The sequence below is a fragment of the Aricia agestis genome, chromosome 4 (genome assembly GCF_905147365.1).
Source record: "Aricia agestis chromosome 4, ilAriAges1.1, whole genome shotgun sequence".
In the NCBI taxonomy this organism is placed as follows: Eukaryota; Metazoa; Arthropoda; class Insecta; order Lepidoptera; family Lycaenidae; genus Aricia; species Aricia agestis.
Window position 1 is genome coordinate 9,909,943 of NC_056409.1, and position 17,520 is coordinate 9,927,462.

Sequence of the window (17,520 nt, forward strand, 5' to 3'; positions counted from 1 at the left end):
TTCGAAGGGTGAATTTCCCAAACGGCTTTTTTTTGTCTTCGTTAAAATTACTATTAAAAAAAGGGAATATTGTTGTAAATTATTTGTTTTACTATTCAATGGGTAGCTATAGGGTTGTGGCAAGAATATAATATGCCTAGGACTATTACAAAGGTAGAAATAAATAACTTGAAGATCTATTTTTATCAAATCGGTGCTGTCCCTCTACTTTTTTTACAAACAAAAACGCTTACATACTAGAAAATATGAATAATTTAAGGGTATAACTTACATTATTTCGTAGAATATTAGTTAATCTATTATTATATACCATATTTTACTACATAATTAAAGATTATAGTTACTTAGAGGCACAAATATACTTGTCCTGAGAATTTTCCTCATATCGCTGGATAAAAGAAATTTGAGCATTACTTTTCATCGGCGAGTCGGACAGTCTCCCCACCCCAATTTTAATTTACTCCTTAGTGTGTGCTTCCACGCAGTCAAGACAGATTTTCGTCAAACCGCTGCATATTCGTGCCAACAATATAAGTATGCCATTAAAATGTTCTCGGGCAATTATTTTATAGTATCGGTGATTGAATTTTTTAATGTAATTAATAGTTTTAAAATTGTTGTTTGGTTCTAATGAATGTATTAAGTGATTAAGCTTCATTATCTGTAACCAACTTTATCTTAGATATAATGCATTTTTTATAATTTCCTAAAAAGTACGTTTTTTCTCACGTCGCTGCTCTCATATCGGTGTAATCGGTGGTCATTTTAACCACCGATATGATAATTTACACCGAAATTATAAGAAAAAACGAATCGGTGTCTTAAATCTAATATCGGTGTTTGGAATCATGACCAACGCACAGTTTTGTCGGTGGATTGCTTTATCATATCGGTTGATAATTTTACCATATCGGTGATTGTTTTATCTAGTGGCATTTCGTTAAGTATACAAAAAAAATACAAATGCGCATGATAGTGAAAATTAATGGATGTAAGGATGTATGCATTTAAAGTTTTTTCTTTATTTTTATTTTCAAATCAAGTTCATTTTAATAAAGGCAACGATGATAAATTTTATTATTTTATTTATTCTATATCCCTACATCAAATGACTGGATTTCCCAAACCGCTTTTTTGCGCAGCAAGGCTGAATAATATCTTATTTTTTCAAGATATCGTTTTCATTTTTGATTTTAAAAGTAAAACATAACGCTTATAATTTGGGCCTATCTTTATTTTTTTTTAAATAATTATTATTTTCCAAGAAAATAAACATAATTTATAGGCGATTTCCAATTTTAGTGGCTTGTCGCCGAACTATTTTACTCAATATCTAGACCAATTAACAGAAAACTTGATACTGGATTAGATTTTTATTTTCATGTAGTCGTTTTATATAGTTGACTATTCATAATATATCAATTTTATTGTTCTAACTTCTGTAGTTGAGTTTTTATGATACAGTTTAGGTCTGTCGCGGAGAATTTTTAAATTTTGGTGGGATTTACGAAACGTTGTTTCTCAAAAATACCATTGATCCCTTAAGCATAAAAAATACGCCATTTACTTCATTCAGCCACACGCTAACCCGTTTAGGAGGTGGCTGTGGGCTGGGTCGTACCAATTTCCAGCCAGAAATGAAAGAAAACCGTTTTATCACAAAACCCCCGATTTTATGCAATTTTGGTGTACTTAATTTATCGTACTTGTGGCAATAATATCATGTTGTTATTTTGAATATCGGTAGAGTTTTGGTTTGTTTATAGTTAAGTTAATGTGCTATAACTCGCAAATTCCAATTTTGGTGGGTAAGAGGGTGTGTAAAACATTATTTTTACAAAATACCATTGATTCTTGAAGCATAAAAAATATGCCATTCACCTCATTCTGTCATAAGCTAACTCATCTAGGTGATGGTTGTCGTACCAGTTTCTCGTAAACACCTAATCTCCAATTTTGGTGGAAACAAAAATTTCCACCAAAATTATATAAAAATGCAAGTTGAAATCCACTCAAATATTGTAAAACATTTTTAAAATATTTTAATTTTATTTTAAGCACCATGTTCTTATTTAAAATAAATACATAAATATAATATTATAAAAATAATATTATTATCACATCGCTGGATTAGTATGTCATTTCGGTGGTTAAGCTTATCATATCGGTGCACAGAAATAAAAATCGGTGCCGGTTTATCATATCGGTGGAAACCAGAATTCAAACTGAATTTTCTCCTTAGTCTTAAATGATACGTTAATGATATTAAATTTGGGAATATTTTGTATCCTAAAGAATACATAAAACCTGAAAAGTATATAAAATATGTATTAATAAAAAAGTTCACCGATATGATAAAAAAAAGGTCATTTGTTGAAATTCACCCAGAATTAGTATAAAGTTATTATAGGTAAGTTACTTTGAATATAAAACTATAGTTTATATAAAAGGAAAAAAATCAAATATACAGCTAATTTCAAAATGTTACAAGTACATAAGTAACTATAAATATTTACTTTAATGCAAAGATTAAAAATATTACAAACTGGACATTTTTAAAGAAATTAAGCATAGTGAAGACCATAGAGGTAGAGAAGAATATTGGCTACTTTTTATAGCAGGAAAGTAAATTATGAAGACCGCGGGAAACTCTATTTACACAACAACGAGTAAAATCTAAGCCAATAAAGTGCGTGGAGTATTGACACAAATCACCAAGGTAGATTAGTAGAGCTGTGCTAGTGAAAGAAAGCGATGAACAGATAAAAGTTTTCTTCTAATTATTATCTGTCGGTTCTTTATTTTAACCGCGATTGATGTTTGCGATAAACCGAGAAACGCTCGTGCTTGTTTACGGACGGAAGTTGAACCACGTTTAACTACCAGTTAATGTACCACTTTGTTAACTCTTCCAAATGGATCATTTGTAATGTCTTTGATATCTGTTTACACGGTACTGCTTGTTTTGGGTCGTAAATTCTCTGAAAGGCGGTGGGCGGGAAAGCGAACATTCAAGGAATTTTCCCTTTGACGAAGAGTGTCATCTTTTTGTTTCCTGCGCCTTTTTTCTTGATTTTTAATGACGTTCCAAACAAACCAGGGGGGTGAGTCAAAATCTTTTCGTTTTCGCTTCGTTATAGAATCGCCGATGAAAATGTATGGAATTGACATAAGCGTTCGTTAATATGACGCTGACGTTCGACTCGTCTAATGTTAATTCCATACATTTTGATCAGCGATTCTATAACGAAGCGAAAACGAAAAAGTTTCGGCTAAATGGCCAGATTTATTATGGGTCTAATTTAGATACAAATCCTTAGGCATTACTAGCAAGATGCTCGTAGAGACATGGGACTAAGACTAATCGATAGAAAAAAATTCGCTGATTCCGAATATAAATAAAAAACTAATTTTGACCCCCTAGTGTCGCTTGTTAACTTTTGCCTTTTCACTTTCGACAAGATTGTCATTTCGAAAAAGGAACAGAATATAACTATGGTAATAGAACAATTTTGTTATTTAAAAGCGAAAAATAAGTTGGAAAATAGGAGCACAGCTATAATTATAATCAGTTTCTTATAAGAAGTAAGTAGGGATTGTAACTTTTGTAAATAATTGTAATATGATTCAATACATAAATAATTGTTTTAAAAAATTAATACTTTTAGCTCCTTCCATTGCAAATGAAGTAAATTGCAATTATAGCCTGTGTCGCCGTCCGTCAAAGGCGTCAATGTTGATTGATTGAGAAGTTGCTCTACCAGTCTAATCATTCAACGCAACCATTACTGCTGGATGATAGGAGTTATATGCGATTACTAGAGCCTATCGAGTCGTGACCGGATTTGTGGAGTGACCTCGCGGACAATTGTCTTATCAATCGAGTTAAATTCGTGTCGGCCATTAATTGATTCGACTAAACCGTTCGATTTAAACAATTGTGTCAGCGTAATGATTCAATTCAATATGTGACACGATCGTAAATTGCTTTTGTCGATCTCGATTCTTTTGTGATAATACTACTGCAATACATTTCAGTTGTCAGTTTGATTCCGATATGGCTCGCCCTATGATGTAATTATTTCATTGCAGTTATTGATCTTATTGCAACATTAAAAAATAATAGAGAAAAGTTATGTTCTCATTGAAATTAAGCAATCGGAAATAGGTACCTAGGCATTAACGAGCTAGCAAACGTAAACATTACACGTTTTAAAAAACTACTTTTACTCTGCGTATGTATATGCTTTCTTCTATAATATATTTAAACTGGAAACAACAGCTGTCATGTGTGACGGCTCGGCAGGGCTCCGCGCTCCGCAGGTATGGCGCAGGGGAGCAGATGGGGCTCCCGTGAAATACCGTGACGTGCAAAAACAAAACTGCACACGCATTTATTTAAAGCGGTCGTTTTTTAGAATGTTCGAGACGTTTGCTGCATTTAGTAGAGCAATGAGTAGGGAAAGATATATTTCAGTACCAAATGTTTGTGACAGCCAACCAATCACACAGCCTGAACCGTGTCTTGAGACCGAGATGCATCTTGAGTACTGACTATTTATACCAGCCTAAGTATTTTCATACCATTTGGTTTTCATTTCATCCAAATTTGACGACCTCTGTGGCTCAGTTGGTGGGCTGTTGGTAGCTCAAGCCGGGGGTCGCGGGTTCGAATCCCGCCAACGGAATAAAAAGTTTTCAAAGTTCCTGGGTCATGGATGGGTATCATATAATAAAAATCTTAAATATATGTATAGTATAAAAGTATAAAATATATTTCCGTTGTCTGGTACCCGTAACACAAGTCCATTAGGTACTTACCACGGGGCCAGACTGACGTGGTGTGAAGCGTCCATAGATATTTAAAAATATTTAAATCGCTTTTTCGGTTTAAGCGTAAAGATCTCAGAAGACGAACAGGCAAATATATACTTTCTCATTTTTAATATGTTAAGTATGTATGAAAGGTTCTTTATTATAAGCATTAGGAGATATTTAAAGCGTTGATGAGGCGTTGATGGTTGTGTAGGAGTAGACGTAGTGAGTAGTGACAGATAAAGCTACGCTGACTGACGGCCATATTAACCCGAGATACCTTCATCAAACGATTAATTGATGAAATTATAAATTATGTCAAGTAAGTACATTATAATAGTGTGTCACCTAATACACAAAGTAGTTACTGCTTCAAATGAATAAAATGACTTGCATAAAATTTATTAGTTTGCTCTACATCGTCAGAAATAACGATAGTTTTATGTAAGTCGGTTAAAGTGGTAATTCCTACCGAGTCTATTAATTATATTATAATTACAAGCTTAAACGGCTAAACCGATTGAATTTGGTATGAAGATCCTTTAAGTCGGGAAAGGACAATAGTTTTTGTTTCTGAAAAGTTTACGGTTTCTCCGGAGTCCGGACATCCCACCTTACCGGTAGTCGTAAGTAAATTGAAAAGTTATAAGCACAAAAGTTGTCCGGAAGCGAAAACAAAAGCCGAAATTCGACACCCGTACGTGATTGTACTCTCGAATTTCTTACCGTCACGTTGTCGGAAAGCGGTACCTTTGCGTCATCAGCCATCTGCTGTTGATTAGCCTATTGCCTCACCGATACATTGTCTTCGTTGTGTAATGAGGTGACAGACTAGCTGACTGGGAATACTAAACCCTTCACAATCGCATAAGGCCGCGACTTAACGAGAATAATAATCTTAGAGTTAGCACATTATTCTCTGGAACGACAACGCACTTTGCGTAAAATAATAGTTGAATAGTTATGTGGATTGAGTTTATTCCAAGATTTGGAAGCAAGTTCCTTTAGCGATTCTTGAAAGTTTTGACTCTACACTTTTAACTTTAAAGCGTCTTAACTCGAAATAAACTAAGTTATACGGCTTCTTTGAACGTCGAATATAAAGAAAAGAAACGCCCTAACTACTGAGCGCTTATTACAGTGTAAACACGAGCATTATACAATGTGTAACGACCCAACAATGACTCAATGGACATAAACCGAGCAACGATCCCGCAGTGGACAAACCGGAGAGATATGGGGCACAATGCACTCAGGTAACATTAGATGTGAGATAGCTAATTTAATGCAGTCGACAGACAAATGAACCGTCACGCGGCCGCCTGCTCATGTGGAACATGTATCAAATAAGAGATCATTTAAACCAGTTATACGCAATTGCAATATTAAAATACTAGGTGACGCCCGCAACTCCGTTGAGCTGAAATTCGTTTATCATACATTTTTCCGAGGTAAAAAGTATTCTATGTCCTTTCCCGGGACTCAAAGTATCTCCATACCAAATTTCAGCAAAATCAGTTCAGCGGTTTGAGCGTAAAGAGGTAACAGACAGATACACTTTCGCATGATCGTGGAAAACCAGACACAATAGCTTATCTATTGTTATCGCGGCCGCATGTGGCCGCTTGGGAGTTGTAGCAGCCCACACATTGACTTGATGACCCTTCTTAGTTCACATTCTTCAAGCCCTACATGTTTGACATCTTACACGTTTCACATCGAAATAGCCTTAATGTGGCACATTTACCAAATGATAGAGTCAGTTGCAAGTAAGTATAGTTTTAATTTAAAGATTCAGGGCGCGTAGAGGTAACAGCGGCGCGTGCGGCGTCGGTAATTGTTATATTCGTCCATTACTCGGACACTACTCACTCACTGGGTTAACTATATTCTGTGGTTTGGTGCTGTCTTACTTTGTATTAGTAGGTTCAAAGCTTTGTAGCTTATAGTTGACAAGTCCCAGTGCTCTACATACATCAGAAATATTAACTTGCATTTGTGTGTGTGTCTAATATTTTGTAGATAAAAAGTATTTACTATTTGCTGGACAAACACAAAATATGTTCTCATTATTTAATTTTCATTCCGTGTTGACTGTACTTTAAAATTGGTTTGAGTATATTCTGCAAATTTAGAACATAAACTTAAGTCCTATCTTCTCAATAAAGATAAACATTTCGTTCCAGCCAACACTGGATCGGATTCCGGAAAACAGTATATTATATTATGTGACGACTGGCGATATTGAATTTTATTTATGTAATAGTTTTATGACAACAATTATTGTATAATTAAAAACAAACATGTTATATAAATTTATAAAGTAATAATAAGCATCAAGTGGTTTATAAAATAATAAATTATTTAAGTGCTAAATGCATTACGCAATACATTTTGGACATAGAGTAGGACGTAGGTAGAGTAACCTATTTAACTATTACATAAAATTATGTTTTTCGTGGTCTATAATAATTAAAAGTATTATAATTTTATTCGAACGGACACTACCTATAGAATGATAGTAAGATGAGACCCAGTGCCCTTTATTTTGTCAATTCAGATAGCGTCAAAAATTCAGTTAGTTTAATTTATGCAAATCGCACAGTGATACGTTTACACGCGTGCTGATTGCTTAACTAATCTGAACTTATTATTTGGTTCCTATAATGTGATAAGGTTTAGCAAGTCAAAGTAATTAATTAATCTATAATATATAAAATTCTCGTGTCACGGGGTGCGTGGTTGAACACTTCTGAAACGGCTCGACCGATTTTCGTGAATCTTAGCGAGCATATCGGCTAGGGTTGATAATCGGACAACATCTTTTTATATTTATAAGTGCATTTGTTGAATAAATAATAGTAAATTATTACAACTCGACACTGACGGCGACCATTGTTTGTGCGACGGGATAGCGATGAACGTTGCTATGATGAATTGGTGACATAGGTACTTATTTAATATTTAGTCACATCAACAAAATAATATGGGCGAAATATTTTATATTATGGCGTTTGCCCGAACAGTTAGTATTCATAATAATAAGACATATTTCATTATAAATAAGACTAATTTCCTCGATACTTTAAAAACTAAACAAAAATCAAATATGGTATAAAAATACTTACCGATAGTCAAAATTTGACCATCCTCCAAGCAGACAACTGTAACAAAAATAAGAAAATTTTAGTTTATAATATAATTTCTTATTATAATTTTTGAATTAATATAAAAATGTGTAAATTGTGGAAAGACAATTAGGCCGGTATAAATAGTCAGTACTCAAGATGTATCTCGGCCTCAAGACACGGTTCAGGCTCTGTGATTGGTTGGCTGTCAAATTTTGGATCGATCATAGAGGCGAACCGCGTCTTGAGACCGAGATGCATCTTGGGTACCGAATATTGATACCGGCCCTAATTTAAGTATTATGTTTCAAGCGTACTATTAATTATTAATTTATTATAAATTAAAATTTAAATAAAGAAATATCAAGAAATTCAAATTTTACAGGTTGCAGGTAAAATAAAAAACCGGCCGAGTTGAACTCGCCCATAACGGATTCCGCAGACCGCAGTAGCAATAAGGTTTATTATTATGAAATTAAAAGGTTTTTGATTTGTTTTTTAATCTTATTTCAGTTGATTTAATCATAGACAAGCTGGTCTCTGATTTAATGAAAGTTAAATTAAGGTTTACCATTTATGACGTATAAAAAAAACTACTTGCTAGATCTCGTTCAAACCAATTTTTAACACCCGACCAAAAAGAAGGGTGTTAAAAAAGCAGGTTAACAGTTAACACCAAAACCAAGACACTAAAGTTGTTTTGTGGTTTTGCTTTCAATCAACCACTCAATCTAACCTTACGTGTCACTCGAAGTTCAAGTGTGAGTCCCACGTTCATAATTTATCATTTTAATGCCACTCATATCAACAATTAATTACACAGTAAAAGACGTCACTCACATTGCTGACATGCAAATTAGTGAAATATCGTAAGTGTGGGCATTAAGATGCGTGTGATTGTATTTAAACTCCGCTAAATAAATATTATTCAAAATAACGATAGTAACATATTGTGAAAATATAACATATTAAGGGCCTGTTTCACCACTTCCGGATAAGGCTATTCATCAATTAACTTGACAGATGAAGTATGGAGAATCTGTCAAAAAAGTTGTAAATAGCCTATTAGGCACTTTATCAGAAAGTGGTGAAACAGGCCCTAATAATAATATGTTATCAGTAAAGGTGCCCCATACACGGGACAATTTGTCGTTTCGATCGATCGTCAAGAAAATCGTCCAATCGATCTTTTGAACGTAAAATCGTTTGCGATATTGATACACACGTACAATTTGTCGTTCGATTTTAACATCGAGGAGATAAATCGTTACGATAATTGTCCCGTGTACCTTTATAAATGATTCAGATTACAGTGAAGTTTAATGAGGAAGACGGGTAAGCGCGACGCTAGCGATTGAGAGTCGCTCTCTCAGTACAAGTGAAAATAAGCAAGCACAAGAGTCTAATAAAAGCCTAATAAGAGTCTAATTTATAGTCGGAGTATTATCAAAAATATTGGAGTTTCGGGGACTACTACTACCTAGTGGTAGACTAACGGCCGTTCCCAATATTTGATCTATGTCTGGTTTTGCCCTACTAGAGATAGGAATAGCTCACAATTGACATAAAATATATGTCTCTAATGTCTAATGTGAGCTATTCCTATCTCTAGTAGGGCAAAACCAGAGATAGATCAAATATTGGGAACGGCCGCAATAGAGGTAGTCTACACTACTATTATAAAGAGGAAAGATTTGATTTTTTGTTTGTTTGTTTGTTTGAGTCGAATAGGCTCCGAAACTACTGGACCGATTTGAAAAATTCTTTTACCATTGGAATCCTGCATTATTTCTGCTGAACATAGGCTAATTTTTATTAAATTAATAAAATAATTTTTATTAATTAATATTAAAACTACATAAAGCGTTCATAATAATAGGCCACCAGCAGCACTCGACGCCAGCAAAAAATGTACAAGGCGAATTATGAAACAAATAAGTTGCCGACGCTCGCGAAATAATTGTCCAACAATTAAAACTAGCGAGACGTAAATTTTAATTGCTCGCATTAACATAAGAACGTTGTTAAAATAATTCGACTTTTATTGTACTATATTGTTCTCCTTGAGGCTGGCCTTGTATCTGAGCTGATTACCGAAAAGGACCACCGATTGTAATGAGTTAAGTCATTAGTGTTTTTAAATATTCCGAGTTTTGACGCTACTGCATGATAACGCTGAATCATACCTAACCATTAGCCTGTTTTTCTTACTTTATTATTTTTAGTTTGTTCAAAACATTTTGAACTAAATTCCAAAGTGCAAGGTAATGCTCATAAACATTTTACCGGTCGATCCGTAATGCGGACTTTAACAATACCCAAAACCAAGTTAAGGTGATTGTATTGCTTACATCATTAGATCATTGATAAAGATTTTCCATATCAAATGATATGGAAAATTTAAATAAACTGAATCTTAAGTGGAATAAAAAATCTTTAATTCCTCTCAAAGTAAGTCGTTCATTTCACAGGGCCACGTTATCTACTCTCTTTTGTATCATTAAATTCGAAATTATAGTATTAAAGTTATGGATATTTCTAATATTCCCCCAAACATTAAGGTTGGGTTGCACCAGAGGCGTGGTTGAAGTTAAAGTTATGGTCAAAGTTATGGTTATAGTTAAGGCTAATTTAACTTTAACCTTAACTTTGGCCACAGAATTTGACAGATGACGTTGCTGGTCCGACAAGGCTTTATAAGAACGTGGGCGGGGGCGCTGCTGATTAAGGAGAACTGTCAAAAATTGCGTTTTTGTATGATGACAGCGTTAGTTCCTTTTTTCGCCACGTGCATTTAAAGCCTTGTCGAGCTCTATGGTTATGGTTAAATATGGCGTCTTGATGGCTTCAATTTTTAACTTTAACCAAAGATTTGACATTTTTCATTGTAGTTAAAGTTACAGTTATAGTTAAAGTAAGTTGGTGCAACCCACCCTCACAAACTATAACTTTAATCACTAATTTATAATTTCTCAAACTTTTCTAAACAATATCACAAGCAATGCTATCGACGGTAAAGGCCACTCAATCAATAGGACATTAGCGCATTCGTTTCGCCTCCGTTTCGATAAAATATCAATTACAATCGCTAATGTAATGTTGCTAAACTCCGATTAACCTCGTGCGTGTGGGACGTAATTCATATTAAATAAGATCATTAAGATTTTTATAGGTAACATGTCAAAACATTGGGTAATCTTCGGTATCAGCTTGCCACAAAGCCTGGGGGTAAAATATTACCTTGCTCTATGCTGATCCCTCATACAAAATTTAACGTTTTATGTGAAGTGTTCTAACTCGCTTCATAGTCAAAACCATAGGCATAGCTTAGCAAAATGATAGAGCCAGAGTCTATAGGTCTATCTTGCTTCTTGACTATAAATAATTTCAGACAAATTTTTTCACTGCATTATATTATAAATAATACGAATAATAATTAAAACCAAAAGACATGACGTGCAATTGTTTGAATATTCAGAAAGAAGGAAATTATGATCGAAAACTCATGCTTAACATCTCAATTTCACCACCGTGAAATATAAACTAATTTTTATACAAAAATAAATTCGCAACACTTTCATAATTTTCTACGCTCACAAGTCACAAGATATCGGTTGTAGAGTACTCGCCCCTGGAGTTAACTTTTACTCAAAGAAAGCGAAAGCGACTCAGGAAAAACGCTAACTACAGTTTCGGTAACCGTGGAACAGATGATACATATAGATTAAGTTTACACAATATAATATTTTGGAAATATTCTTAATGATCTTACGTAAGTAATTTGTTGCGTTTGTAATTCCTATAAAGTGGTGTATGATTATATAAATATTTCGTTTGCCACGCATAAAATATGTAGAGCTACGGGGCTTTCGAGTTTAATCAAAAGATCGAGATTTTTGAATATCATTCGATTTTTAAAGTTAAGTGATCTCATTTTACGAGTGAAATTTTGTTATTTTGTGTTATAAACAATATGAGTAACGTGGATCTGGCAGACTGCAAGTAACGCTACATTTTGTTGGGCGATATCGACGCGTGCCCACCACTTTCACATACCTGTAATGATTCGATTTCTTCCTAACAGCATAAATTATTGGAAAACACGATATTAGTATTGTGTAAGTATCATCATCCGTCATCCGGGTTTTGTATACGGAAGTCGTCAGGGAGAAGAGACGGGTTTGAATTCGAAGAGTTAGAAAAGAAATAACTTGCGTACTGCACTTGTCTGATAAAGGTTTAGATGCGTGATAAATATGATTGTTATTTGTATTTTTTTTTAAATAATACGATACGATAATGAACGCAATTTTGTTCTGTAGATAATTTAAGCCATATTTATTTTATGAAGCGCTTGGGAGTCGGGACTCCAATCTTTTTGGTCTTCCATGTTCGTCTGAATCGAAGTTTGACATAGATAGAGCACTAAAATAGACATCAGTGGAAGTTGAGAAATGGCGATCATTTTAAATATTTGAAATATTGATATTTCACTCCTCAGACTATTTCTTTGGAGCCGTTTATATATTTCCGGGTGTTAACTGTATTTGATCTATCAGAATGTAGAATGTATCTTTAAAGTTTGTTACGTGGGAGAGCCATGCTTCGGCACGAATGGGCCGGCTCGACCGGAGAAATACCACGTTCTCACAGAAAACCGGCGTAAAACAGCGCTTGCGCTATGTTTCGCCGAGTGAGTGAGTTTACCGGAGGCCCAATCCCCTAACCTATTCCCTTCCCCTCCCTACCTTCCCCTATTCCCTTCCCTCGCCTATTACCCCATTTCCCTCTTGAAAGGCCGGCAACGCACTTGCAGCTCTTCTGATGCTGCGAGTGTCCATGGGCGACGGATGTTGCTTTCCATCAGGTGATCCGTTTGCTCGTTTGTCCCCTTATTTCATAAAAAAAGTCCTTACACATAGTATGTTATGTCCAATACAAAGGTACTATAAGAACAGAACATTTTAGTACGAGAAAGCTTTTATATTTGTATAGAAAATTGTATTTGTTTTACTCCAACTGCAATGGCCAGTGGCGTATTCGTTCCCTCTACAAATAATTACTTAATTTCGGATTCGATTGCAGGTATTTGCGGGTAAACTGTGGCGGAAATAATACATTCAAAAATACTTAATATGTAGTATGTTGAATTGTTTACGAATTCGAACTCATTACCAAAATTATTGAGAATTTGTTGTACAGCTATTTTGACTTTACTTTGTATCATGTATGTGACAATCTGGCATTAGTAGGAACTAGGAACACACTACTCCACCAAACACTGTATTTGAAAGCTGAGCATCATAAATTATTCCCGGGTTATAGTTTTGATAGGCTCTAAGTTCTAACGTAACAACAACTAAATTACACTATTGATGACATGGGAGCTTAGTCCCAAATCCCAATATAATGACAGACTAAAATGGGATAGGCTCAGAAGTTAATATTTCTGGCTAAAGCTAGGTTATGACCTGGTTATGACTGATAAATGATAATATTACTATGTTTACATAGACTCATGAATGTCATAGAGTTCTTACAAGACTTGGTAGCAAAATATAGCAACAGAAAACAGTAATAATTTTCTACACTATGCATCATAGAAACTCTCGCCCGAGCACGTGTAGTTCCGGCTTAAAATAGTTTCACTCCCATTTTCTTGAGTCGTAAAGGAGCAAACCAAGTTGTAATCGTAAACAATTTTGGTTAGTGAACATACATTTCATTACCCATTAAAAGTTTATATAGAAATTAATCAAGATTTAATTGGAATAAGCGATTAATCTTACACTTGAAATAACAAAAGTTTCTTCAATAAACTTCACTCTTTCTAACTCTTGTTTCGTTTTAGACTTTGGAAAGCTGTCTTGAAAAATGTTATAGCACAGCTGCTGCTCTAGCTCACGTCTCACGTCTCAGAGGTACTGGTTGTTACGAGGCTGTGTAAGTTGATAAGTCTCGTTATCAGCAAGAGATAATTTGTTTTTCTCCGTCTAAACACACGTCACACGTCACTACCAACAATGTTATCAACGCTAAAAACATACATCTTTGCAATCTGATGTAATCGCGATTCTCTGCATCGAGGACTCAGAGTTATGGTCCTCTAACACGTTTGAGAAATTGCTTAACCCACGTAAGGTAAACAGTAAACACACAATAGAAAAAGTCTTATTATTATCATTCATATTCTATAGTGCCAATAAAATGATAACAGCTCTAACGCTTGGGTAGTTCGCCCTAAACTTTAACTACAGTTTAGTGGAAGTTCCACTGTGGAACAAGCAACGGATAACATGTGATTTGGCGAATTCCGAGCTCCCGTGACCTAAAAGTACCCCTGCAACTAATAAAAAGATTAACAATTTGTATACCGACGCCATGGTAATTACATGTTTGTAAATTTTCGGAAGCTCTTTTTTGGTAAAAGGTTAGTAAGTACCCTAAAGAACTCCTTACAAAAATAAAGATAGAAGAGAGAAAGATATGAGGGTCTTGACCTGGTAGCTATTAATCATATCGTCAGGCTAATGTCTGTCACGCTCCGTCGCCGTAATGAAGTTAATACTGAGCTGGAGCTCACTCTGTCGACCATCTCGTGATACGCGCCCATTTCGTTATTCCGATTGCAAATTCCAATTCCACTATAAATTGATAATTTCAACAATTATCGGTAAAGAAAGTTTTCATTCCAAATATGGAAGAATAGACGTATTTACTTCTTATGCAGAAGCTGCGGACAACATTTGAGAATAGGCATGAATGGAGAAGATAAAGACCACAGGGTACAGACCTCTATGTGATTCTGACTAGTCGACTCATTCGCCTCACTTACGACGATATTATATTTATCACTAGATGACGCCCGTAACTTCATTGCGCAAAAATTTGTTTATCGCGCGGAAACCGGTCATTTTTCCAGAATAAAAACTACCTATGTCCTTTCTCGGGACTCAAAGTATCTGCATACCAAATTTCATCAAAATCGGCTCAGTGGTTTAATCGTGCAAAGATAACAGACAGACAGACACATTTTCGTATTTATAATATTAGTATATTATGTAAATTGTACTTTGTTACGACCGCGACTTACGTACAATTTAAAAAGCCGAGAATAAAGGATGCATCATGCGTGGAAGGTAGAGTCCGTAACCATAGAAAACATTTCTCAATTTGTCTATTGTAAAATACTCTCAAGTGTTAACCCAATAATTTAAAGGTAGATAAACTAAAACTAAAAACATTTCGGATGTTTGTCATAAAATTCAACATGAGGCAACATCGATTTCGGCGTTTTAAAATAATCAGAGTAACTTGTATAAAATTTATTACAAATCTCTATGTTGTATTGACTTTTTTGATTGAAAAAAACTAGTGTACCTATTGTTTAAAAATAGTTAAAAATATATTAAAAAAAAACAGCCGAGAAGTTAATTATTAAGTTATAACTATAATAGAGATTTGACGTAAAACATCAAATAATATCATGAAGTTCATGCAATATGTATTTCTAGTGTCTTAAAAAAACGTTAATTTGGTATTTATGATTGTATGAATAAAATAATTACCTACTTAACCCTCTCATGTGAAAAATCAAGTAAAACAAGCAAAAAGTCACAAACTGAACCTACCAGGTGACGCATATGATGGGTGTGTATTTTGAAAATATGTTCGTGTAACTTTTAATTGATGTCGAGTTAGTTTTAGTTTGTCATTCCGTGGGGCAGTGATGTGCCGGCGACGCGGCGCGCACGAGACTGGCTCGGCAGTCGGCTCGCTCACCTCGCTCGCAGCCGGGAGACAGGAGTCGGGAAAGTGGATGGTTCATGCTGCACGGCACCAAGAGAAGGTCAAGTTCATACTTGACGTCGTTACGACCATTTAGCTGACAAACTGAGCCAGATATTTGCGTAATTCAATAGTGTTCATTTGCGTAAAAGTAACCTCAAATGTGTAAAAATGTAAATTGTACTTTTTAACGCAAATGCGTGATTTACACGATTATACAATAATTATGTATTTAATATATTGCTTAAGTCATGCTTCACTGTAAAATTTTAATGATCAATTCAAAGGTATAAAATATTACTGGAAAAAAGTCTTTGTTTCAACAACTATACAGTATGCACTTTATTATGTGTTCAAATTAATTAACTAGGAAGTAAATTAAACCATATTATTGTGTTGAAACTTAAGTAAGTATATATTTTACCGTGATATGATTTATGAAGTCTACTTATAAAGTACTAATAGCTAAAATCCTTATCGTAAAAACCACTAATCACTAATAAATTAGTGACGTTCAACCGTTCGCTACCACATTACAAAAACGTCACCAGCCATCAGCCAGCATACAAATTATAATATTAGTTAAATAAGGGCAGTGACAGTTCTCAATTCAAAAAGCGTCTAGACATGCGTGCATAACCACGTTCCAGCATCCGCATCTCATGAATCAATTCGCTCACTTTCTCTCATTCACTCCCATTAGAGTACGATGGGTGCAAGCGGGATGCACGATGACGCATAGCGCAGGTCCTCCCTCAAACAGCGAGGGAAGTCGCCAGACAAGAAATGATCGCCGGGTTAGAATAATCAATATCACTTAGAAATGTAATAATGGTTGTGGAAAAGTGCTATAATGACGAATGTTTATTTATGGCTAACTCAGGCGTTGGATTTTATCTATCGTGATTGCGAATAAACCATGCGATATTTTAGGGTTACAAATGTTTTAGCTCTATCGTTAGTGTTCAAAGTAGGGCATGGACTTAGTTTAACTTTTTTTTTATTTCAAAACGAGAGGTTTAAAAATTCTGGCTAATATCTATTTGCGAGCTTAAAAAATTGCTTTTTCTATAAACTACAATGAGTTTCTTCAATCTGATATAAAATATATGAATGAGTCTCTACAGTGGGAGGATTAAGATAAGATACAAGACAATTAGTCGTAAATAAAAGTTGTTGTACAAACAAGAGACAATAGTAACTTAATAACTCTGATAACCGAAATATTCTCTCATTGTATTGAAAATAGCTATTTTAATTTTGTATCTCAAATTTGCTTCTATGTTTTTTTTTTGACTCAAGAAGGAAACTTCTGAGTAATATAATCAGAAAAATAATCTATTGTTTGTCTAAAGTAAAAAGACTTTGTAACAGGTATAATAAGTAACAAAATATCTAACAAACAACAATTCAAAACTTATCTAAAAGACGCATTACTCTATGTGTCGTGGTTCCCGTTTGCCGTAGTAAAACTTCTTAAGCATTTAAAAGCTTCTACAGCTTCTTGCTTGTAATTTGTGAATGGGTCTACTCGAAAATGTCAACACTTCCAAATATTGTCTTCATATAAAAGATTTTCAACAGCTTTTCTAAGTTTGTTGCCTCGATGCGACGCTGATACTAAAGTGTCGTGCTTTTATTTTATACAGCTTCTTAGGTAGCTCGTACATGATTAAAGTACTTGAAAATATGTATTAGCAAAATAGTTAAGAAGTAAACTTAATAATATTACAGAAAGTAAGTAACTATTTACTATAAGCTCTGAGTTCTGACCCGCCCGCCCTACAAA

General features: G+C 34.5%; 1 protein-coding gene across 3 annotated transcripts in view; it reads right to left on the minus strand.

Moving 5' to 3' along the window:
* Positions 1 to 17,520, minus strand: part of LOC121725864 (GAS2-like protein 3) — a 72,324-nt gene that overhangs the window by 35,778 nt on the left and 19,026 nt on the right. For 2 of the 3 annotated variants that reach the window (XM_042113005.1, XM_042113004.1), the window contains one exon: positions 7,944 to 7,979. The exons of the other annotated variant lie outside the window; for it this stretch is intronic. The gene's annotated coding sequence lies outside the window, so the exon portion shown is untranslated. The remainder of the gene's footprint in view (positions 1 to 7,943; positions 7,980 to 17,520) is intronic. 3 annotated transcript variants of the gene reach the window in all.